General features: G+C 37.9%; 1 protein-coding gene across 1 annotated transcript in view; it reads right to left on the reverse strand.

Moving 5' to 3' along the window:
* GTF2F2 (general transcription factor IIF subunit 2) overlaps nt 1–27,141 on the reverse strand; it is a 150,459-nt gene that overhangs the window by 32,099 nt on the left and 91,219 nt on the right. The window lies entirely within an intron of this gene.

Here is a 27,141-nt window from a genome sequence, read left to right on the forward strand (position 1 = left end):
TAATTACTAAAACCAACGAAGCTAATCAGCCTTAAATTTCTGGAAAAAAATCTGCATGTAAAAATGAATTATCTTAAATTATATGGTATAAACCTAATCAAGTTATTTTTTTTTAAAGATTTTTATTTATTTGAGAGAGAGAGAATGAGAGATAGAGAGCACGAGAGGGAAGAGGGTCAGAGGGAGAAGCAGACTCCCTGCTGAGCAGGAAGCCTGATGTGGGACTCGATCCCGGGACTCCAGGATCACGACCTGAGCCGAAGGCAGTTGCTTAACCAACTGAGCCACCCAGGCGCCCCCTAATCAAGTTATTAATTTAAAATTCCATTCGCTTGATAAGAGATAATATGCTGACACTCAGGTCTAATGGTTTCTTTATTGGACAGCACAGATACAGAACATTTCCATCATCAAATAAACTTCTATTGGACAGCATTGGTATGGAACTATTGCAGACCTCCATCTAAATTAAAATATAACTCGGGGCGCTTGGGTGGCTCAGTCAGTTAAGCGTCTGCCTTCGGCTCAGGTCATGATGCCAGGGTCCTGGGATCGAGCCCCGCATGGGGCTCCCTGCTCGGCGGGAAGCCTGCTTCTCCCTCTCCCACTCCCCCCTGCTTGTGTTCCCTCTCTTGCTGTCTCTCTCTCTGTCAAATAAATAAATAAAATCTTTAAAAAAATAAATTAAAATATAACTCAAAATACCACCTCCAGGGAAAAGCCATAAACATATTACTTTAAATTCTCTTGTTCAATAGAACAGGAACTAAAAATAATTTTCATTTAAAATTCCTTTAAAAAGCCCAACTTGCAGTATAAAAAATACCTTTTTAAATTTTTTAAAATTTATTCATTTGAGACAAAGAGAGAAAGCTCCTGTGAGGGCAGGAGCAGGGGGGAAAGGTCATTGGGAGAGGGAGAAGCAGACTCCCTGCTCAGCAGGGAGCCTGAAGGGGGAGTTCGGTCCTAGGACCCTGGGGATCATGACCTGAACTGAAAGCAGACACTTAACTGATTGAGTCACCCAGGCGCCCCAAAAAGTACCTGTTTTTATAACATTATTATTTTATTCCTTGCATGAAGCTAATTATCTATTTGCTCCTGCCTATTTTCAGGTATGTAACACCAAAATACTCAGAAGAATTTAGATATATAGCAAACGCTTTTTTAAATGTAAAAGTTATAAATACTACAGGTTTTGGTTTTACTGTGATCCCCAAATTCAGTATAGTCATTCCTGTGTTGAAACATATTTATTCTTTTTTTTTTTTTTTAGATTTTATTTATTTATTTGAGAGAGAGAGAGAATGAGAGATAGAAAGCACAGAGGGAAGAGGGTCAGACGGAGAAGCAGACCCCTGCTGAGCAGGAAGTCCGATGCGGGACTCGATCCCGGGACTTCAGGATCATGACCTGAGCCGAAGGCAGTCGCTTAACCAACTGAGCCACCCAGGTGCCCACATATTTAGATTCTTCTAATTATTTATAAATCCATAACATTTCAACACATAAAATGATTATAAGTACTCTGGAAATGTTTTTAGAAGCTTACTGTATATGTAATTATAAATCATACAGACCATGTTACTTTGCTTTTCATGAGCCAAATATACTTTCTGTGAACCACAAAGAAAGTACTAGCAAGAGGTCTTGGGGACATCTTAGAGATGTCCACCCAAAGATGGACTTGGACTTTTACTCCTTCAGTGGTCTCTTAACTGTTCTTGGATGAAGCACAAGCTCCTTCATGAATTCATATCCCTCTGGGATCTAGTCCCTGCTTATCTCTCCAGCTTTATCCACCATTCTCCCACATCTGCTTCAGACCGCAGCTGTGCCATGACCAGATTTTAGCAGAAGCCTCTTGCTGGCAATCATCCAACAAATGTTTACTGGGTGCCTATCTCTGCCAGGCACCGGGTCAGAGGTTAGGAATGCAGCAATAAAGAAAAGACTTGCTTTAGTGGAAGACAAACATTAAACAAATGCTTATCTGTAACTAATAAACTGCAGAACTAAAAAGGAGCAGGGGGTTGGTATTATGACAACCGAAGGCATACTGCTATGAAGTAAACATTAACCCTGGTGTGTGTCCACTTCAGGGTAAGCTGGAGCAGGACTGCCCATGCTTTTGACAGGTGGGGCAAAAAGATCAGGTAGAAATGACTCCTCCAAGCTGAAAAGACATCTCAAGGTGACTAAGAAAGAAAAAAGTGAGTGAAGACAGGTGTAGGAATGTTTACAAAGGGTTAGAACTAAGCATGTACAACTCCCTGAGGGGAAAAAAAAAAAACCAAGTGGAAGCCTGTTTCTGAACACCTCTTTGTGTTCTAATCTTAGCCCTATCCCCTACCGGAATCAGTTCTCAGGGATTTGGCCTTCTAAATGGTAATCTATCTGTTATGCTTCCACTAAATTATCTTCCCTGTTTCAATCATCACACTCCATAAATTGATCACATGAGACATTCAAGGAGGGAGGCATGTACTAGCTCCTTCCTTCCACATTAAATGATTGTTCCTATTACTTCACAATTTGAAAATTCCTTGGGGTTTCCGTTTATTTCGGTAAGTGCGTTTTTATAAGTGGTAACTTATTCTTGTCATACTCTTACACTTGAATTCATCTGCAGGCACTGCATCCTGATTCAGGTTCAGGTGGCATACTTTCATTTCCTTTCAATTCTAGTGCAACAGCTCTAAAAGCCAATGCTGTCATCCATAGTGTCATGCCATTTTTATCCTCAAAGTAGCTCATCTTTATAAATTTAGAAAGGAAAACACTGAATTAACTTTTTAAAAATAAAGAGCTCATATAAAAATGTAACCTTCATATTATGGATTTAAAACATCAACTTCAAGAGTTTTGTTTTAACTAAAAGAGGATACCTTATGATTCAAAACTCAAAAGGTTAATCTTGGGGCTGAAAATTATGACATTTTTAAAGAACTAAATCTTTTTTTTTTTTTTTAAGATTTTATTTATTTGACAGAGAGCGCACAAGCAGAGGGAGGGGCAGAGGCAGAGAAGAAGCAGGCCCCCGCTGAGCAGAGAGCCTTAAGCGGGGCTCAATCCCAGGACCCTGGAATCATGACCTGAGCTGAAGGCAGACTTAACCATCTGAGCCACCCAAGCGCCCCAAAAGAACTAAATCTTAAAATACTTTAATAAACTTTGAATAGTTTAAAATAGGTTAGCAGGGATCTTTACTTAATACAAATAAATTCATTTAACATTATCTCATGAAGTGTCAGAACAATTTGCAACTCCATTTCACCACTGAACAATGTACTTATTATTAATTAAACATCACTGACCTCAACATGCCTTCAAAGTCAAAATAAGGTTTATCTGGGTTCATGCAAAATAATAAAATTTTGAAATATTTGGTTTGTAAAGCTGAACAGCAAAGTACATATAGAGGTTGTAGGCTGGACTGAGAGCAATCTAAAAGTTTCACTGTCCTGACCATTTAAAAAAAATGGGTCTTAACTTTTTCAGAAAAAATTTTAAATATGGTGTTATTTTCAAGAAACTGCAACACAAAAATCATATACTGTGATTATTTAGGTGCAGCCAAACACCTAAAAAACACCTAAAAAAAAAAAGGTGTTTTACCTTTGTTTTATAAACCATTAAAAAAAAAATACTTATGGGACGCCTGGGTGGCTCAGTCGGTTAAGTGTCTGCCTTCAGCTCAGGTCATGATCCTAGGGTCCTGGGGTAGAGTCCCACGTCAGCTCCAGGCTCAGTGGGGAGCCTGTTTCTCCCTCTCCCACTCCCCCTGCTTGTGCTCTTTCTCTGACAAACAAATAAATAAAATCTTTAAAAAAAATACTTAGTGCTAATTACTATCATCACTTCAGGACAATTTAGACTATACTTCCATCTCAGAAATTACTAGTCTTTCTGGAATTATTATCTAAAGAGCCAATTTTATCTCTTATTTCTTCCCATGAAAGAAAAAGCTCAAAGGCTATGTGACCTAAGAGCTGAAATACTAACAAAACAATAACAAATTTATACAGACATTTAAAGAGCACTTACTATGTGCTGGAAACTGTGTTAAAAGTTTTACCTATATTATCTCAATCTCACTTTTTCCTTATCTCAATCCCACTTTTTCCTTATAGTAAGCAAAAAGGGAACTGGAACTCAGATCTTCCCCCCACCCTTTTACCTCACGTTCCAAGCAGTTAATCTATAAAGTCCTTAACAGCATACGGTCTCTTCTATACAGTCTCCTAAAAGGCCATATAGCCGAATCAAACCTCAAATTAAAATCTCATTGATATAAAAATTAAAAAAAAACTTACGCGTTTAGTTCAAAATAAGTAATTCTCCTTAACACTAATCAATCTGCCTACACCTAGCCCAATTACATACATACATACAGAAGGGCACATTTCCCTTTTCAACACTGAAAAAAAGATTCCTATTAACTTAATGTCATGAGTCATTAGGCTACAATCATGGTCCATAATCACTCCTATCAAAATCACTTAAAGATCTTCTTCATTATACTTTATTAAGATTTACGTACTATACTGGGAATTTGATTTTTAAATTATTTAGGATATTTCAAAAATACAAAATCCACGTAAAAAAATAAAAGAATAGTAGCATAAGCATCTCCAAAATACTTTAAAGGATGAACACTGGTAAAATCTAACAAAATGGGAAAAAGTCAAATTCTCTTGCTCTAAAGATATTGGCAGATTGCAGAAGAGAAGTCTACAAATTTTAGTCAATAGATCCTCCATTCACCTCCTTGGTAAGTACAGTGCATCCCATGTAAAAATAATTCAATAAATATTTGTTAAGCAAATGAACAAATGATACCACTATTAGACAATGAGATCACAAAGGAAAAGGGCAAAACCCATATTAAGAAATCCCACATTAATCCCTGATTTTATACATGCAGGCTATTTGCTTAAGCAGAAAACCCTAAGTAACACTGCCTTGACTAATCTGGTTATCAACTATAGAATTAAACAATACAAAAAAACACTGAACAACAAATGTTTCCACCAGCAACTGCCAATGTAGGAGTCATTTGTGTTACAGCTGCATTTGATTGCAATTTATGCTACTCTTAAAAGTGATAGGTTTCACAAAAGAATGTGTATTTTCTTAAGATTTTTATTTCATTTTTAAAGGGAAAAGTAAAGCAGTGAAAGAGTAAACAGTGCCTCCAGGGGGGGAGAAGGAGGCTGACATTTTGCAGGGTGAGAGAAAGAAAGGTCTCAAGGCAAGGAGAAGCAGGAACAGCAGCGGAGCAAGGGAACTGCCTATGAGCGAGAGCACGTACGGTTGGCCCAAAGTCAGGTGACAAAAGAGAAGTTTCAGAAGAAAGCCCAGCTTGGAAGCAGGCAGACAGAGGCTGGGAGAAAGTCCAGGTGTGGTAATAACAAGGTGCCCGTGGAGCTGATTTACTAATATGAAAGGGTCTGGTGACAATTAGTTTTAACACAGTCCACTTACAGGAAGTTTCAATGTTCTGAGACTAGGACAGGAGAGCTTCTTGGAGGAACTGTAACAGCAGCACACATTATTAGAATGTGGATGTGAGTGGCAATGAAGAAATTTTACATCTTGCAATTGACTAGTAATTGAATTATATCCTTATCTGGCAGGGCAATTGGAAGGATTAAAGATAGCAAATATGAAATTAAGTAATTTAAGTGTCTCTTACAAATATTTATTAATTATTTGTAAGCTTCATGAAAACAGGAACCTTGCTCATATCCCTAGGGCCTAGAATAGGCATGCAGTATAACTGTGATGAGTAAACGAGAAAATAAGAGAGAAGAAAAGTTTTAGGCTGCATTCAATCAGAGAATGGCAATCTGGCCATCAAATCATAAGATTTGTAGCAATATACGCTAACATCTAGATTTGGCATTTGAGAGAAGAGAATGTAAAATATATTAAGGTTTAATTTTCACTCTGTAGGACACAGACTCTCCATATCTACTTGCGCAGCCTAATATAGTAGCCACACGCAAAATGCAGTTATTTAAATTAATTTAAATTAAATTAAAACTTAGCTCCTCAGGCACATCAACCACATTTTAAGTGCCCAATAGGCACATGTGGCTAATGCCAACATATTGGACAAAACAGATAAAGAACACTTCTATCATTGCAGAAGTTCAATCAGAGAATGACAAACCCAAAAATCTACAGGAACTTGTCAAGTAAAGTAGGAAGTACCAGTAAGAGATGGGGGCTGTGGTGAACTGGAAATAGAGCACATGCTCCATCCTGAGTGGGCAATAAGTCCTTAGCACTTACTTGACTGTTAGTCCGTAGGAAAACAGGCAGAGTATTACCAGATCTTCTAATTACTCAAGAAAATGCAGTCAGATTTTGGTGTGAAAGCATTTATTTAAACACTGCCAAGTAATTCAATTTTTATAAAAGGCAAACCCCAACCCCCCAAACAAAATTAACCCCTCAGTACCAAAAAACATATACCAGCTATACCAGGTCACTAGTTTGCAGCCCTCTGACCTCTAGATCCCAGGGGTTTTGTTTGCTTTTTGTTTTAAGCAAAGCAGCAGCAAAGAATTAAGAATTATTACTAGAAGTAGGAAAGTCATGACAGAAGGTGTAATAACCACTTGCATAACCAAGACTCTAGTCTTGGGGCGCCTGGGTGGCTCAGCCGTTAAGCGTCTGCCTTTGGCTCAGGTCATGACCCCAGGGTCCTGGGATTGAGCCCCACATCGGGCTCCCTGCTCAGTGGGAAGCCTGCTTCTCCTTCTCCCACTCCCCCTGCTTATGTTCCCTCTCTCTGTCAAATAAATAAATAAAATCTTTAAACCACCCCCCCCACACACACAACAAAAGACTAATTTTGTTGAAGGACCAGCAGTTCCCTCCAACTCCAATCCCATGTTCCTATCCTAGGGAGAATCCCTGAACTGGCTAATAGGCTCTCCTAGATTGTTCTTTGGGGAGTGCATTCCAGCCAGTAATCGGACTAATAATCAAAATATATCTCCTAAACAATACAGAAATTAGATAGTTTTTGGCTTTTTATAAAACTAACAATTTCATATGATTCAACCTAAGAGCTCCCACTAGATGAAAGACTTAACACTGAGCTGAATTCTTCTACATGAGAATAGAACTCAAATTGCTAATTAAGTCCTATCATAATGGTGACTTGCCCATGATCATATAGTCTGTCAGAAGCAGGGGGAGAGGGGGTAATTCAAGATTCCTTGTCCAGTGCTCTTCACTTATATCATAATTACATCTGAAATATAATGAAATAATCCAGATGTCTCAAGTTGGTAAGCATATATATACTATCCCAATTTAAAATATTTATAGCTATTTGAGAAAATATACTATGTCCCAAAATATGTTGATTACATTAGCTAGCAAGGTATTCAGAAGGAGCCTACAATCAGCAAGTGAATGACTAACACTTGGACTCTGTTTTCTCCTAGATTCTTATAGAAACAACAGCCACTGACAAGTTTTGGATATGTGTTGAGTAAGGTAAAATAAATGACACTTAGTGTAATGAAGACATTTTGTAAGGGTCTTGTTCTTGTTTTTTTAATTACTGCCTAATTTCTATTTTTCACTGAAACACTGTAAGACTGCCAATCTATTAACAAATTTTCACTTCTCCAGGAAGAGTGTGTCACCAGCATTTCAGAGAGTATCTATCCTTGCTAACTAACCAATCCAAAATCCCCACTCAACAGTCCAAAATATAAATATCTTGCCTCCTGCCAAAACATCATCATCATCTTACATAGTTTCTCCTTTCTCTTATATTCTTTCCTTATGTAAATACTTATTATCTCGAACTTGAAGGCAAGTTCGTTCAGTGGATACCTTTACCCAAAGCAGTGGTATTACTTCTAAGTCACTAGGGCTCTGATTGCATGCAAGTACAGCAGACACCCACACTGGGCGAGGAAGGGGGCCAGGAAGACAGCACACACAAGTTCTTATGAGTCTAGAAAACAACAGGATGTCTTAAGGTATGCAGTGCCTGAAGGTTTTGTTCAAATAATTATCAATTTTGGTCATCTGCAACTTATCCATGATATTTTTTTTTCCTTAATCCAAGTCAGGCATGCTTTTTTATACCATCTCATTAAAGCAAATTTCTTTTCACCTTGGAAAGTTTGGATTCCAATTTAAGTGTGTGTGTGATGGGGAAAGGGAAGAAGGGGGAGGCAGAAAGAAGGGATGGCATTTACTGGAAGAAACTTCTTGCTGCTTATGCTTTTCCTGTTAATCAGATACTCTAGTCACTATTTTAGTATAGGCATAAAGTAGAAATACATGAAAGGAAAAAAAGGTTACCTAATCAGGGACCATTTATTACTTCTCAATACATCACCAGCTAGCTATTCTTCCTATGCTAGAAATGAAATTATCCTAAACTCCAATGGATGATGAATGACAAAAATACTTAAATTTCATTCTTTAAGAAGTTTTCATTTTATTTCCCTTCTCCAAATTCCAGTCAAAGTAAAAAACCTAAATAACCTGGTATAGTTCCCAGGGGTGTGGGCGAAAGCTTATCTATCAAAAGGACCACTAATATTTATAATTCAATATATAAAAGAGCAACGAAGAACTATCTTTTGTATTCAGATTCATGCCAATATTTTGCATTTAAAAAATCAGAGATTAAAAGCATACTGCAAGACCTTGAACAATGTTTAGTCTAGAAAGAATGTACCATACCATGCATGATATGGCAGGGTCTGAAACCAGACTGGTCTTAAGTTCCAGTCCTACCACTAGGTATGACCTCAGACAAGTTAGTCAACCTCTTTAACACTTTGGTACCCTCATGGGAAAAACCGAGGATTGTAAGAACAGAAATAAGGGAGATGATCTTTATAAAACCCTGTCCCTTAGTGTATATTCAGTACACTGTAGCTATTATAATTATTATTACTCAAGTAGCCACACTGAACAGAAATGTATGGGAGTTATTTGAAAACAACTTTTAATAATTATCTGGTTTACCAAATGGATTTTAAAATCAAGACTTATGGAATCTGTGTTTATCCTTTATTCTAATAAGGGATATTTGGCTACATCAGATTAAAAGTACTTTCTCTGATCTCCTCTGATGTTTTCAAGGATAAGAAAATTTCTTCCTAAATGCCATTTGGCATCAGGTAAAACATGTAATGCTCACAGAAGTGCTAATTTTAACTAATTATAACTTAACCGCAGCACCAAAAGACATAAAAATATGGTAGCTTACAGTTTTGGGTAACTATACATCTGATTTTAAAAATTCACTGAATTATTAGTCAAATATTTTTGGATTTAATCTTCAGGGCACTCAAATAAATGTCTCATATATGACTTTCACCCAGCAGTGACTAGAACATGTACCTAAGTAGAAAACTACATTTGAGCAGAACATCTCTTTAAGTTACACAGATAACTCATAGCCATTTTTAAACAGTCTCAAAAATTATCTTTCCCCATCTTACTCATCATATTAAATGTGATTCAAGGAGGTTTTCTAATTTTCTTCCCAGAGGACAGGGCCACCTTTAGAAAAACTGCACAAGGGGTACAACTGCATGGAGTAATGATTTTATTCCTCTCCTTCCTTTATCATCAGTGTCTATTTTACTTTGGCTAGTGTCCCTGTTTTTACTTCCTTGACCTTTTTAGCTGATTTTCTCTAGATTTTTTATCTAGCTCTGGATTATTTCATATACATTATTTTACCTTGATGACCAAATAGGCATTAGCCTCAGGAACATGAAACAGTAACACTTAGGCCCCTTTCCACCCCGTAATCTCTAAGGATTAGTTTAGATTTTTGTATCCTAAAGGATTCTTTGCCCAACACTTAACTACACTGACCCTCATAAACTTTTGTCTATGCGGTGGGTTAACTTAGCTCTTAGAAATCTTCTTGACATCACCATTTTACTCAAGCAACTCAGGTTTCACTATCCATTTCTTCTCCCAGATTACTTTCATAAATAGAAACTGAGTTTTGCCTAAGTACTAATTCTAGAGGCTCGTGCTGCTTAAACTCTCCCACCCAGCTAAGTAACAGGCTCCAGCCTTCTGCTTCCTTGTGGATTCCCCACGTACAAGAGTCTATGGACTCCCACAATGACGTATGACTCAGAGGACTGACTGGATGAGAGAACTGCAGGCCAAGCAGTCACTGTGGCAGTTTAATGTGATATACTGGGACTGCCAAGCCCTTCAATATTCTCGAATCACATCATACATATCTTGATTGAAAACACTTAAAAATATATATTTTTTAAAGATTTTATTTATTTATTTATTTGACAGCGAGAGAGGGAACACAAGCAGAAGGAGAGGCAGAGGGAGAAGCAGGCTTCCTGTTGAGCAGGGAGCCTGATGCGGGGCACGATCCCAGGACCCCGGGATCACGACCTGAGCTAAAGGCAGACACTTAATGACTAAGCCACCCAGGCGCCCCGAAAATACTTAAAAATATTTAATCAATAGGATGTAAAAGCTTTTTCTTTCCATTAAAGATTGAGATGTATTCTTTAATTTAAGGCTGAAATTTGATTTTAAGAGCTTCAAGCCTCACACAGGTTTTACCTCTGTGAATAAAATTCTTTCAAAACTAGAAGAGAAATTGCTAGAAATTACCATTAATGTAATAACATTAACTCAGTTTCACAACAGAAACACTAATGCTTATATGTTCACCATTTTGAGAAAGTGCTGAGGGTAATTATTACACTAAGATTTTCTATTTTCATAATTTTATCTGTTCATGTTGCCAGCCCTCTCAATAGGCATTCAACTCCAACTACTTTTTTGGAAGCTCCCGAATTTTTTGGAAGCTCCCAAAACTGTTTATCCATTGACTGATAAGTAGGTTTCTGATTTGCTATTGTTTGGTGGGGTATTATACAACACTGACATAAAGTTACCTGGCCATCAAGCAAATTTTCTTTTACATAAAGCCTATGGATAGATTTATTAAGAACTGAATATATCATTTTGAATATAAATTCTTTTTCTTGCTATTAGTAGAGGGAAGAAGGCATTATAGAAATGTTTTAATCTGGGTTTTCTAAATATATAAAATACTATCTGGTTCAATTCAAACTGAGGATTTTTAACAGCTGGTAGTACAAAGTACAAAGACAACAAACTTGGCATATAGGGAAAGGGTTTCTAAACAACATGAGGGTGAAAATAGTCCTGATGCTTTACGGATTTAGACTGTGTGTTATTTTATTTGCACTGTTAGCTCTACTTGAAAGCAGCTTCATCTTTTAGTCATTGATTTTATAGCCTGTAATTCCTACAAGATGTTAGGGATATCTGACTATTCTTCATGGAGCGCTGGTTAGTCACAGAATGACTACTATTAGGGCCCAAAACAAATGTATCAAAATGTTTTCCGCATCAACACACATGGATGGTACAAATTATTAGATACGCTACTTGGCCATGATGCATATTTGAAAGTGATGAACAAAATTCACTTCATTTTGCTAAGCTTTTGATATGATAATCTGGGTCATTTATCTTTGTAAACATCACTTTGGTAGACATCTTTGATGAGGCCAAACACCAGTAAGATTATGATGAGGATGAGTACCAGTAAGAAAGCATAAACTCCTATGTTATTTTTTCCAGCTGTGGTAATGGTTTGATACCAAGCTCTTTCCCCCAGTTCCCTCTAGTATTGCTAGCTGAAAGCTAGCTGTGTCCATGGAACAGTCCAAGGTAATACACTCAAATGGCAACGGACCCTATGACTTTGGTCTCTCAGCACTATCCATTCAACAACTGTGGAACAGATGAAAAAATAGGTACGTATGTATGTATCTATACATATATATTTGGATGAACACATTCTAAAAACACACCCACATTATGTTTCTCCCAGTTCAATATTTAGAGCCAAGAAATAAATTAATAGGATTTGAGCTTGCTGTATTTTTATACAGATCAAAATGAGAATATAGATGACTAAAGGGAAGTAGGCGTCTGTGGGTTTAATTCATACACAAGGTAGGGGTTAAAGTATGGAGTATGTTTGATAAAAGCAATTTAGATGTGAAATGAACCTGGTGGTTTAAATGAGCCTTTACATATTTAATAACAGATGGTACAGCAACAATCTTTATATCTTGTAAGATTAGATCCGATTCTTAAAACTGCGAACTCTATTACCACGAACAGGCTATCCTATCTTCTCCAAATAAAGTATATTATAGAATATGTATTTTCTGTAAGGTACATGTTCACAGTATATGAAATCTGAAGGAGACACATTTTAAAAATGAAAATAAATTTATGTAACTGTTATTTTAAGTAGTGAGTAAAGGAACTTAAAGTGAGTGTATAGAAGGGGAAATGAGTGAGGTAATGTAGTTCGAAGAGGCTGACCTAACAGAAATTAGACAATAAAAGATTGGAAAAATGACTGTGACAAGAAGTACTTTCCAATTTTCATATTTGTTATACTATAAATTGAAGGCTTATAACCAGAATTCTTTAAAATAGTTTAAAGCTAAGCACCAAAGATTATCAAGCAGTCCCAACTGCTCACCTTCTGATCAATTTCTTTGACTCCTAAAAATATGCAGGCTAGGGATTAAATAAGCTGCTTATGGTGACAGAAGCAATGTTTCTCTAGCCAGCCACTGTGATAAATACTGCAAGTATGAATCATTCTTCCAAATTAAAATTTCTATGATCCTATGACTATGTGATGGGTGCTAAGAGAATATACCAGTGGGATCAAACAACTTCTATTCAGCAAATTTAAAAATTCCATTCTGCAGAATTCCAGTTGCTTCTGAGTAGAAATCAGAATTATTAGCAGCATATCATGTCAAACTGTAGGAAGTTACCCAGAGGTACACCAACCAAGACCCTGTTGCTATGGTGACTAAGCAAATATAGCAAATGGCTACTTCATTAGTGACTCCATGAAACGTATAAATGCTGGAATAATGGATGTTCCCATCTAACAGGGTGTGGCCACAAACGTGTGCTGAGATTCAAAAAGACTTTTTTAAAAGATAAGGTGTATTTCCAACATCCACAAATCAATCAACGTGATACAATACATTAACAAAAGAAAGAACAAGAATCATATGATCCTCTCAATAGATGCAGAAAAAGCATTTGACAAAGTACAGCATCCTTTCTTGATCAAAACTGTTCAGAGTATAGGGATGGAGGGTACATACCTCAATATCATAAAAGCCATCTATGAAAAACCTACAGCAAATATCATTCTCAATGGGGAAAAGCTGAGAGCTTTTCCCCTAAGGTCAGGAACACGGCAGGGATGTCCACTCTCTCCACTCCTATTCAACATAGTATTAGAAGTCCTAGCCACAGCAATCAGACAACAAAAAGAAATCAAAGGAAGTCAAACTCTCACTCTTTGCAGATGATATGATACTGTATGTGGAAAACCCAAAAGACTCCACCCCAAAACTGCTAGAACTCATACAGGAATTCAGTAAAGTAGCAGGATATAAAATCAATGCACAGAAATCAGTGGCATTCCTATACACCAACAAGACAGAAGAGAGACAAATCAAGGAGTCGATCCCATTTACAACTGCACCCAAAACCATAAGATACCTAGGAATAAATTTAACCAAAGAGGCAAAGGATCTGTACTCAGAAAACTATAAAATACTCATGAAAGAAATTGAAGAAGACACAAAGAAATGGAAAAACGTTCCATGCTCATGGATTGGGAGAACCAACATTGTGAAGATGTCAATGCTACCTAGAGCAATCTACACATTCAATGCAATCCCCATCAAAATACCATCCACCTTTTTCAAAGAAATGGAACAAATAATCCTAAAATTTGTATGGAACCAGAAGAAACCCCGAATAGCCAGAGGAATATTGAAAAAGAAAAGCAAAGCTGGTGGCATCACAATTCCGGACTTCCAGCTCTATTACAAAGCTGTCATCATCAAGACAGTATGGTACTGGCACAAAAACAGACACATAGATCAATGGAACAGAATCGAGAGCCCAGAAATGGACCCTCAACTCTATGGTCAACTCATCTTTGACAAAGCAGGAAAGAACGTCCAATGGAAAAAAGACAGTCTCTTCAACAAATGGTGCTGGGAAAATTGGACAGCCACATGCAGAAGACTGAAACTGGACCATTTCCTTACACCACACACAAAAATAGACTCCAAATGCTTGAAAGACCTAAACGTGAGACAGAAGTCCATCAAAATCCTAAAGGAGAACACAGGCAGCAACCTCTTCGACCTCAGCCACAGCAACTTCTTCCTAGAAACATCGCCAAAGGCAAGGGAAGCAAGGGCAAAAATGAACTATTGGGATTTCATCAAGATAAAAAGCTTTTGCACAGCAAAAGAAACAGTCCACAAAACCAAAAGACAACCGACAGAATGGGAGAAAATATTTGCAAATGACTTATCAGATAAAGGGCTAGTATCCAAAATCTATAAAGAACTTATCAAACTCAACACCCAGAGAACAAATCATCCGATCAAGAAATGGGCAGAAGACATGAACAGACATTTTTCCAAAGAAGACATCCAAATGGCCAACAGACACATGAAAAAGTGCTCAACATCGCTCGGCATCAGGGAAATCCAAATCAAAACCTCAATGAGATACCACCTCACACCCGTCAGAATGGCTAAAATTAACAAGTCAGGAAACGACAGATGTTGGCGGGGATGTGGAGAAAGGGGAACCCTCCTACACTGTTGGTGGGAATGCAAGCTGGTGCAACCACTCTGGAAAACAGTATGGAGGTTCCTCAAAAAGTTGAAATTAGAGCTACCATACGATCCAGCAATTGCACTACTGGATATTTACCACAAAGATACACATGTAGGGATCCGAAGGGGTATGTGCACCCCAATGTTTATAGCAGCAATGTCCACAATAGCCAAACTGTGGAAAGAGCCAAGATGTCCATCAACAGATGAATGGATAAAGAAGAGGTGGTATAGCTACACAATGGAATATTATGCAGCCATCAAAAGGAATGAGATCTTGCCATTTGCAACGACGTGGATGGAACTGGAGGGTGTTATGCCGAGTGAAATAAGTCAATCAGAGAAAGACATGTATCATATGACCTCACTGATATGAGGAATTCTTAATCTCAGGAAACAAACTGAGTGTTGCTGAGTGGTGGGGGGTGGGAGGGATGGCGTGGCTGGGTGATAGACATTGGGTAGGGTATGTGCTATGGTGAGCGCTGTGAATTGTGCAAGACTGTTGAATCACAGATCTGTACTTCTGAAACAAATAATGCAAGATATGTTAAGAAAAAAGAAAAAGATGAAGGTAGCAGGAGGGGAAGAATGAAGGGGAGTAAGTCGGAGGGGGAGAGGAACCATGAGAGACGATGGACTCTGAAAAACGGGCTGAGGGTTCTGGAGGGGAGGGGGGTGGGGAGATGGGTTAGCCTGGTGATGGGTATTAAGGAGGGCACGTTCTGCGTGGAGCCCTGGGTATTATGCACAAACAATGAATCATGGAACACTATATCAAGAACTAATGATGTAATGTATGGTGATTAACATAACAATAAACAATTTTTAAAAAAGATAAGGTGTATTTCAATATGCTATTTTAGCAACCTTCAAAAAATTAAGAAGAGAGATTCTGGTGCTAATTAAAACCAAATCAAGCCGGGGGGGAAAGATTACAGGAGTGGTAAGGCTCAAGGGAGAATGCTCCATTTTGGACCAGCTGCTGTGATACTGATATTGATATCAGAGACTGTAAGTCATTTAGACTGTCCTTTAGGACAGCAAAGGGAGAAGGAAGGACTCCCTATCGATTCACTGCTTCAGACTCTCCACTGTGAATGGGGTTTCAAGCCATATGGTCTCATTTTCTCTCCATCAAGAGGATGAATAGAGGGGTTGAAAGAAGAATTCTGCACATGTTTCAACTTTGAAGAATTCAAACTTTACATTCAAGAATGATAATGAAAGCTAGATATAAACTTCTGTGGTACAGTGACAAAAGATCAATGCTAGAATTAGACTTCTCTCAAAGAAGTTAAATTTATCTAACACTCCATATACTCTTCCTCCAACCTCATAAAATCAAAGGCTAGAAACTAAAAAAACCCCAAATGCTATCTTTTCCTCATACATTTACACTGCCACTAAGAACTTGTAGCTGACACAAACCATATAGGAACTAACCAAAGTTATGCTTAAGTTTTAGTATCTACTTAAATGTTATTAATTATATAAATATTATGTTAATATTGTTATAAAATGTCAGTTATGTTATTGTTATGTTACATAATTGTTATATAAATGATGCCAGTTATTTTGATGACACACTGCCACAACAATAAAGTCCTAGTTCAAAGTAAAGTATTATAATTACAAGACACGTAGCTAGTTGTGTACAGCATATTGTTATGGAACAATTACAGCAGTTCAAGATGCACAAGGACCCTGGCAATACTGGCTCCAGTTAGTTGTTTTTTGTTTTTTGTGTTTTTTTTTTTGGCAAAACTACCATTATAACAAAAAAGACTAGCAATATACAAAACTGTCCGACTTCTATTAAATATTAAATGCTATCCTTGTTTTTGTCCTTGTTTTGATCAGCATAAACATCAGAGTGTTTAGGTACGTATGTATGTACGTTAGTGTTAAGGAACATTAGTGTTACTTACTAAGCACCTCAATTTATCCTCCCAAATTCCTGTTAGGATCTTCTAACACACTATTCCACAACAGACTCTTCTCTTACTTCCTACCTGAATGGCTTGCTCTTAACCAATCAGCATTGGTTAAGACATACAAATTCTTACTGGAATTACCTCTACCTACCATACTCAAGGTACCCAACCACACACACATTGCCATTATTAAACTTTTTACTCCCATTTATGTATCTATCTTGCTTGTCAAATTGAAAGCTGTCTGTTTGGGGAGGGGTAGCCTGTATCCCACACACCTATCTTTGTATAGTTCAGAATCCTATCTAATTAGGTGTTCTTTTCCTAAAATAAGAGATGACCAAAAAAATTCCATACATCACTATGTTTGCCCTTTTGACCAGGTTCCTTTCCACCAATTGCTCTCGAACATCTTCTCACCTTCAACATTCTGATGTTAACACATAAATCTCTCTCACCCCTCCTTCATTCTTCCTCACACTGGATTAATAAACAGTATCTCCAACTTCTGCTAAATATGTATGTTTACACTATCTTCTCACCAGCCACCTTCCAACCCCAACAAAAGCCTCTATTTCAAAGTGATATCACATCCCTATCATCTCTCAACTGACCGTCAGAGGCAAGTCACTCTGTAGCCTACAAGCGCCTGCTCTTAATTAACGGAGAAGACAAACATACAGAGAGGTAAATAACAGTGTACAGTAAAAGCTAGAATAAAGCACATGGGGAAGATAGGGCAATTGCCTGGAGGAGTAGGGAAAGGCTTTTCTGGGGAGGTGAAGGTCTAGCTAGAGTTTGTTGTAAAAAGTGGGGCAGTCTGAGGGGCAGAAAAGAAGGTGGCAAATTCCAAGAATGGAGAGGATGTGGGAGGGAGGAAGTGGGGGAGGGAGAAGAGGAGGGAAGGCGGAAGGGGGATAATGAGGGAGAGGAGGGAGGAAGAAGAGGTGAAAAATAAGTGGTAAAAAGATGGTTAGGTCAGGCTACAGCTTATGCCAAACTAAGCTATTAGGAGTCAGCTGTCAAAACTGGGGAACCATGGGAAAGGGCTCACTTTAAAAGGAAAACTAACTCTGACCACAAAAAGGAGAATGAACCAGGGTAAGGAGAGACTGGTGTCAGGGAGAACAATAAAACAAGGGATGAAGAGAAGCTACACAGTACCAGGTACCAGTGAGTGGAAGGGCAGAATGGTATGTGCGTATGGTAAGTGTACCTATGATGCTGAATTCCAGAGGGTTCTGGAGACCTAATACAAGCCAGACCCAGAACCACGTTCTGTGAAAGAAAGCAACATGAAAAAGCTACAAGCTGGTGGAGTGGGCAAGACAAATACCAGAACACAGAGCTTCTTGAACTTCTAAGGATTCCTCACCATTCCTGGAATGTGCCACCTTCTTTTCTACCCTTCATTCCCAGTGTGCCTGGCAAATTCCTCCCTGGGCCATCACCTCCCAAGCAAAGCAGCCCCTTACTCCCTACATGGTTGCTCTATTTCCCTCATCTCTCTCTCCAGCAGCTCTCACTGGACTACAGTACTCCCACAGCCACCTAAAGCCAGTGCTGCAAGTGTCGTGTTCAAGAAGGAAAACAATTTAATATGTTACTCAATTACAGTCCATCGAAGACATTCAGAGTGTCTATTACCTGTCAGGTACTATGTTAACTACTGATCTACACTCCTTTTAAAGCCCACTAGCAAAAACTATTAATAGAAATCTTCAATGAAAGCAAAAAAAGGCAAGACTATCAGAGAGGAAACCTAACTCAAGTAAAAGTTTTGTGATATTTTAAAACAGTTTTACTGAGGTATAACCAATTTAAAGGAAGCTGATCTCTATCGTGCACAATTTGATAAGGTTTACATATGCCTGTGCAACCATGTGACACTTGTTTTAGAAAAACTGCCCAGACTTACAACCTAGGTTCCTCAACGCTCAACTTTGTTTTTTCCATGGAAGAGTTTTAATAAACCCAAATTGAATATTTTTTTTTAAAGTTATTGTGTGTCTCTGATCAATAAGCTCAGGAACTTAAGGACACATAAGTTTTATTTCACATTTTTAACAGAATAACAACTATATATATATGTACATTTATATAATACTTTTCTAAATTTCATATGCTAATTGAGTACTTTTTATATATCTGGATACATGTGCAAACAATATAATTATGTACTTCAAAAAAAAAAAGAAAACGACAGACTAGAAACAATGCAAATATACAAGAGTAGCCTTCCTATAGTCCAACTACATTTTTTTGAGAAAAAGCATTTACCGTAGCAACGAAAATATAAATACACAGGGCAACCCTTGCCAAAAATGTTCAACCGTCTAAGAAGAAAACTACAAATTATTATCGAAATATATAAAAGAAGACTTGAATAAATGGAAGAAGACAACTGTGTTTTGGAACGGGAAGCTTAACTATGCTAAGAAGCTGGTTCTTCCCAAATAACAGGCTTAAAATAAAAAAAGATTTACTGGAAACTGACATGAAAGAACAAATGGGTAAGAAGAATTAAGAAAAAAAAATTTTTTTCAAGATTTTATTTATTTATTGAGAGAGAGAGAAGGAGAGACAATGAGAGAGAACAAACATGGAGGAGAGGAAGAAGCAGGCTCCCTGCTGAGCAAGGAGCCCCATGGGGGACTCGATCCCAGGACCCCAAGATCATGAACTGAACTAAAGGCAGATGCTTAACCGACTGAGTCACCCAGGCATCCCAAATCAAGAAAAAATTTTAAAGGAATAATAGCGCAGTTCATAATATTCTAGGCATTAACACACACTATTAAGCCACAGTAATTAAAATGGTACCTTTCTGATATAAAACTAGAACAATGAAGTAGAAACAGACTCTAGGATGTGTAAGAATGAAGTTTATGATAAGGTGGTAGCACAAACCTCTGAAGAAGGGAGTTATTCAAATAAAGAGCTCGGCAGAGGAAAGACTCCACCCTCTAGGATATGCTGATAGGGAAGGTATCAAAAAGAAAGGTAGGCTTAAGAGACATCTATAGTGAATAGTAACCAACAGTATACTTTTAGACCTATGGTAACACCATGACATACACTCTCAAATTTATTTTGGATTAGGTAATGCAGTCACATGGTATAAAATGTGTAAGGTACAAAAGCATACAGGATTAAAACTAAGTCTCCCCCAGACATCTAGATATTTCTTCCCCGAGGCACACTGATAAGGATTTCTTGTGTATTCTATGACATTTCATTTTTAAAGAAGTTGTTGGAAGGAAATGTTTTGCCTTTGCTGTAGCTGTCAAATATCTGGGTCTTTGGGAGACAGCTTGCCATAGGGCAATGTTATTCTTATGGAAAAGATTAATTTGTTGGTGGGTTATTTAAGAGATAAATTACCATGCTTAGATTTAATCATAGTTTCCAATCATTTCATCTCAACATAAAGGTAGTAAGTAGAAACATAAGCCAATGATTAAAAAAATACTTTTGAGATAGTTTACAGATGAAATAGCAATCAGGTTAAATACAGCATTATATAGTTTGTGTCCATACGTTATTTGAAAACTGTACTCCCTGTTAGGAATTCCTCATCTGCGAGACCAGAATTTCTCAAAATGTGCTCGGCAGACCATTACCTCAGAACCATCAGGTTGCACGTTAACAGGGCTTATTTCTAGTCCCAAGTCAAGACCTATTGAGTCAAAAACTCTGGGGCCTTGGCCCAACATTTTTAATGAAGTTCTCAGGTGATCTGTATACACATGTTAAAGTTTAAGAAAGACCGGGTACTATTTAAAGTCATAACCACAGAAACCCTGTCTTATTCATCGTAGGCATAGTACCTAGCACGATGCCTGACAAAGAAGGTATGACAGAATATATGAAGGTTTAATGAATGTACGTTGGGACTGACTGCAGAATATCTTGCTATGTTGTCAACACTCAACTGATTTTTAAACTGTACACTTCACCCGTGACAGAAATTTGAATAAAGAGCAGAGAAACAAGCTTTGGCAATTAACAGCTTAATAAAGTTCATTTAGTTGCATGACTCAGTTTCATAGCAAAGCACTTGGAAAGATGTCAGGGAATTTAATTAGCAATACTTGATTATATATCTGAGTTTCAGATAGATGCTACAAGTGTATCATGTTAACAAAGACCGAGTGACCCAAAGGAAAGGTCCCCAAATGAGATATTCTACATATTTTCTATTTATTAAGTAGTGTTGTCTGCCCTAACCAGAACTAGCAAAGATGCAAAAAAGAACATCTGAGCAACCAAAACAGATGTCACAAGGCCAAGCATGACAGCTCTGGGCACTTGACTCATAGTCAAGCCCATTAGACCTTCACTCAGTCTATTCAGTCTACTTTTGCACACATTATTCATTTTAATAGAATTTTAAAACTGGTTTCCTGGCTCACAGGAAATTAAAAACACTAAATCAGAATGGAGAGAGGGGCTGCAACAGATAGTAATACCATTAACATGACAAAAATGAGAGCTGCTAAGAGGGGAGTGAAGAATATATATAAAACAAGCAAAAGAACTCACGAAGCATAATACTTTGTGGTCATCTTGTGAAAGGGTAAATAATCCCACTCTTTTTGACAGGATTGAAGGCATCTACTATAGAACTCAAAACAAGTGTTCAAAAGAAAAACGAAGTTAAAGAGAAGGCTAGATTACATTCCCAATAGACTTTGTATGTGAGGTATGGATGTAGGTATAATATGTAACATACTTCAGAAAGATTTTCATTCATTAAAGTTAATCAAAAACTGTTTAAAGTGGGGCACCCTGGGTGGCACAGTTGGTTAAGCATCCGACTCTTGAGCTCAGGTTATGATCTCAAGGTCGTGAGATCGAGCCTTGCGTCAGGCCCCATGTTCAGTGCAGAGTCTGCCTGAGATTCTCCCTCTATCCCTCCCCACTACATGCTCTCTCTCTCAAATAAATAAATCTTTTTAAAAAATTGTTTAAAGCCACAAACTTTAAAAAGAATGGAGTAGTAGCTATTTGGAAAACTCAACTATTAGTAAGCAACTCATTCCTCTAGCATTCCAGGAAGGAAAAAGACCAAACTAACAAAAGACAATTTTCAAAACAATATGTTCTTGAAAAAAATAATTTCAGTTACCCCTTTGTTGGTATGATTAGCAATATTCTTATTTTCTATATTCAGGGGACTATATAGCACATACACTGTCATTTAGTCACCATTTAGAATCCACGTGGGGACTATTTCTAGAAAAGTCATGGTGCTCTATTTTATAAATTATGTTCACCTTGAAAGATAATTTTTTTTATGAAAAAGGGGTATCTAAAGTATACAGTACAAAAAACAGTGCTACTGAACGGCACTAAAGAGAACACAAATAGAAGTATAAACTCCTTGTAATTTAATGAGCCACAATAAAATGCCATATGGCACTCAACGTAATTATGTGGTAAGTATTGCAAATTCTGTGAACAAGAGCATTTGGCCGTCACCACACCCACCCTCTCCAAAACTGTTGTGTGTACCAGAGAGTACTGGTAAACAACAGATTTGTAAATTAAATTTTACAGTATTTCATGTTCATGTTAGCCTCAAAAAAATTTATGTGTATGAGTGTTTCTCCTATAACAAGTGAATTATTTTGGTTATGCGTTAGTTTTAAAAGCTAGAAGATCAAGTATAGTTCATGAAGCAGACTAATTTTTTCTTTTTAAAACTACACCGAATGCTACATATCAAAGAACAAATTATCTACAGAGAGCAACTCAAGGGCAGGAAAAATGTCTTACGCACTTTTTGTTTGAGTGTGTGGTACATGATAGGTGCTCAGTGGTTACTGAATGAATGGATTTACAGACATTTGTGAAGCTCTGGGCTGTGAAACCTTTGGTATTATGGTGTAAAATACTGATTGCGGGGGAGAGGAACTCTGCTTACTCTTTAGTATTAACTTCAGTTTCAGTGGGCAATAGCTTCTTTAATTTATTGTCCAAGCTACAATACATGTAAATATGTGTCATTCCAGAAGTATGCCATTTTAAAGAGAAAATAATTTTGATATTTTAAAATTAACCTTGGAATATTGGTAAATTAAATATAAGTAATTCAATTTTGTAAGAATTCAACAAATAAAAGATTACTAGAATCTAACAAAGGAAAAATAAACCCCTGTCACTCTTCAGATAAATCTCCAAAATATAAGAGGCTAAAAGGATTATGAAAAACATTTATTCATGAAACAATTATTTATTCATCATTATCAAACGGCAGGCATCATGCTAGGTGACAGGAATACAGTCAATAAGTAATAATTAATGATTAATAAAGATAGTGCCACACAGTAATAAATGCTAAAAATACAATAAAACTGAGTCACGGCATGCCAAGTAACTAGGCAGTGGGGGTGGGTGGGGATACGGCCACACTATTTCACCTAGGAGTGGTCAGGAGAGGCCTGTCTGAGGAGGTGACATATGACCTGAGAACTGCCTCATGGAAAGGAGGCTAAGATCTGGTGAAAGGCTTGTGCTTAGACTGAAAGAGGAGCCTGGAGATGGGGCTGTTCTGGTTCTGAGGGCCCAAAAAGGGGCCATTTTGGCTGCTGTCTAGTGAACGAGAACAGGAGTGTGGTGGGAGAAGAGGATGAAGAAGCCTCGGGGTCAGAGCACCCGCAGTTCAGATCTTGTAAATTCTCAGTAGGGAAGGGGTATGATCTCATCTATGCTGATGACTGCTATGTGAAGAATGGCCCATAGGGGGACGCCAGGAGCGACTAGTTAGGAGTGAATGCAGCAGCAGAGCCAGCGGCAGGGGCAGGAGCAGTCTACGGGGCACTGGGCCCACACCCTGAGGGGTCTTACACTTGATCTGATGCAATGCTGTCACTGTTTTGAGATTCTTAATCTATTAATAAGGGACTGTGGAATGTCGTTTTGCAACAGGCCCTACAAACTATGTAGTTGGTCCTAAATGTAGGTGAGTGAAGAAGGCAGCTTAGACTTGTGTAGTAGCGGCAGTGATAAGTCAGTCAGCATGTGTAGTGTTGGGACAGCTGACAGAACTGGAAGATGGACTGGATGTGTCCCGTCACGAAAAGTGGAATCATGGATAATTCCTAGGTTGTTTTTACACCTGAGTAACTGAGTGGAAATGGGGAAGACTGGAGAAAGAATTGCCTTAGGGGTGGGAAGGTGGGTAACAACCAAGAATTCAATTTCAGCGATGTTAAGAGGCCTGTGAAAAATCCAAGGGCAGCTTCCAAGTGAACTGTCGTAAATATATGGGTATGAAGGTCCAAAGAGAGGTCTGAGCTGGAGATACAAATTCCAGAGTTGTTGTGTATCTGTATATGTATTTTTTAAAGGGTGGGATCACTTAGCAATACAACGGAGTAGGGCTAGAGTTCAAGAGCTAAGCAGAAGCTACAAAGACTACTAAGTCCAGAGGAAAATTAAAGAGGATCACAGTAACCAACGGAAGAGAATGTGCTAAAGACAGAACCCTGAAGGACACCTATGAATCTCCATCAGAGTGAAAGATGCTCAATCTGTGACTCATTGGATCATCCACCTGTTCAGTCTAACACTGCAACATCCTACAATCAGCCCTCTTGTCTATTCAGCCTACCAGGCTGATTGACTACGTTTCCTAAAACACTCCTATTAACTTATCCCAGGCTGTGATGTACCCATTCCTCCTAGAATCTCTCCCTCCTGCTCTTTATCTATTCAAAGCCTATGACTCTTTTCCCTGACTTCACCAAATCAGCATTTTCCAAATCTTGGTATTTACCGCCTGTGACAACCTCTCATATTGTATACAATAATATACTATCCTAAATTATTATTTAATACCCATCTATGATCCAATTCCCAAAACAGATAAGCTCTGGTTTTCTTTTAATGCTACACTGCTTAGTATAATAGATGTATCAGATGCCTAATATAGATCTGTTGAACAAATGAGTAACAAATAACACCTTGAAATTATGAAATATGGGGAAGTAACAGAAGTAGATAAATCAACTTGGCATGTAACAGCTTAAATAGAAATGACTCATTGTGATCAAAGTCCTGGGCAGCCTGCACGACAAAAGGCATAAAACCTGCACGACAAAAGGCATAAAACCTAAGTCTCTTACCTTTCATTCCTTCTTCATTCAACAAATATTTATTGTGCACCTACTAGGTGCCAGGTACTCTTCCAGTTATTAGAGATACGCCAGCCAATAAAGTAGACAAAAAGTCTTGTCCTCAGAGAGCTGCAGTTTAGTGGAAATACCATTCACTGGCATGTTTTGTTTTATATAAGCTTATTAAGCCCACACCTTCCTCTCCTGTTTTCCCTACATACCTACTATTTTTCAGTCTGAAAAGTTTTTGCCTGAACATTATCATTATTATTAATTCCATCCTTCCAGTTTTCCTCAAATATATAAAACATTATAAGAAAGAGGTTTTAGATATTCTGAGGCCTTCAAAGGCCTAAAAAAAAAAATCAGTACACAGTATGTGACCACTGTCATATTAGGCCATATTATAGAGAATTACATCTTCAAAACAGCACAATTATTAGTACATCAAAACTACCCAAAGTATTACAGATTTTACATAAACTTCCCAAAAGTAAAATAATAAACTCCACAGACATGTAAAATCATTGAATATTCTACCTCTCTCCTGCAGATAATATAGAGCTTTGAAATTAAATTATGCTATCAAAGTTCATCTTTAAGTTTTAGGATCTGAAGTTTGATAAAAATTCTAAAATGAAACAACAAAGCAGTTACATATCTTATATAAATCCTAAAAATGTTACCCTATTTATTTTATAATGTAACAGAACCATGGTACTAATAATATCAGTTTAAGTTGCAGGGCATTAGGACAAGGATCATCCTATACAAGAGAGAGAGAAAGAGAACAAACTCCCTTCCCTTTCCTACTGATAAGCCAGGCAATCTCTTGAAAATATCAAGGCCAGAGAGGTAGCCGGTCATCTAATGCACTGGAATCGACTGAATCTGGGTTCAAATTTCAGCTTTGCCATTCACAAATTGTGAGCCTGGGCAAATCACTTAACTATAACTCAGTTTTTTCATTTGTGAAAATGGAAAGAAGATTAAAAAAAAAAAAGAATTAAATTGAACATCTAATAGAATGTGAAGCCATTTAAGAGTGGGCGGCCTAGGGCGCCTGTGTGGCTCTGTTGGTTAAGTGACTGCCTCCGGCTCAGGTCATGATCCTGGAGTCCTGGGACTGAGTCCCTCATCGGGCTCACTGCTCAATGGGGAGTCTGCTTCACCCTCTGACCGTCTCCCTCTCATGCTCTTTCTCACTCTAAAATAAATAAATAAAATCTTTAAAAAAAAGAAAAAAAGAGTGGGCAGCCTACCATGCAGGCTGAGCTGTCCTGCCTGAAAATCAGTTCCCCAAGGCAGACTTTAAAAAAAAATTTTTTTTGAGAGAGTGAGGGAGAGAAGAGAGACAAAAGAAAAGAAAAGAAAAGAAAAGAAAAAAAAGTGCACGAATAGGGGAGGGGCAGAAGGAGAGAGAGAGAGACTCCCAAGGAGGCTCCATGCCCAGCGCAGAGCCCACTGTGGGGCTAGATCTCATGACCCCAAGATCGTGACCTGAGCCAAAATCAAGAGTTGGGCGCTTAACCAACTGAGCCACCCAGACATGTCCCCTTCCCCCCAGGCAGTCTTTTAAAAAAATTTTTAAACACGGTCTTCTCTTTCTCTACTTATATCTAGAATTCTTTCTTAAAACTCAAGTTTTCTTTTTCTTTTTTATTTTAAAGATTTTTATTTATTTATTTGACAGAAATACAGCGAGAGAGGGAACACAAGCAGGGGGAGTGGGAGAGGGAGAAACAGGCTTCCCGCTGAGCAGGGAGCCCAAGGCGGGGCTTGATACCAGGATCCTGGGATCATGACCTGAGCCGAAGGCAGACGCTTCACGACTGAGCCACCCAGGCGCCCCAAAACTCAAGTTTTCTTTACAATACATCCCATGGCAGCTTCATTAGAGTCTCAAGCAAGAAGGATAGTCTATAAGATGTTTATAAGTAAGGTCTTCTTGTACTTTACAAACTATTAAGAATATTTGAAGCCTGGTCATCCCAAAGTCTAAATTAGTCCCTCCTAGTAGTAAGTTAGACTTATCATCATTCCTGCTGATTCAATGTACTAAATGGTAAATGGGACCCTGGTTCCCTAATAAAGAAACATGTGATATCTTTTCTTATTCTTCAAGTGCTTCAGGAAACCACAGACCAAGGGTTGAAAATTTCAGTGCCTACAAGGACCAGACAAGCAACTTAGATTTTAAGCCAACTCATAAGAAAAAAGGACAACTAGGCCTGCAGCAAACAAGGGAATGCAGTTCATTCCCAGGCTGGTCCCATTTTGCAGTGCACCATAGTGTCACACTGACAGAGCACAAAGAGA

The sequence above is a fragment of the Eumetopias jubatus genome, unplaced genomic scaffold, assembly GCF_037043125.1.
Source record: "Eumetopias jubatus isolate StellerSeaLion01/CBP00866 unplaced genomic scaffold, mEumJub1_p1.0 scaffold_3, whole genome shotgun sequence".
Taxonomy (NCBI): Eukaryota; Metazoa; Chordata; class Mammalia; order Carnivora; family Otariidae; genus Eumetopias; species Eumetopias jubatus.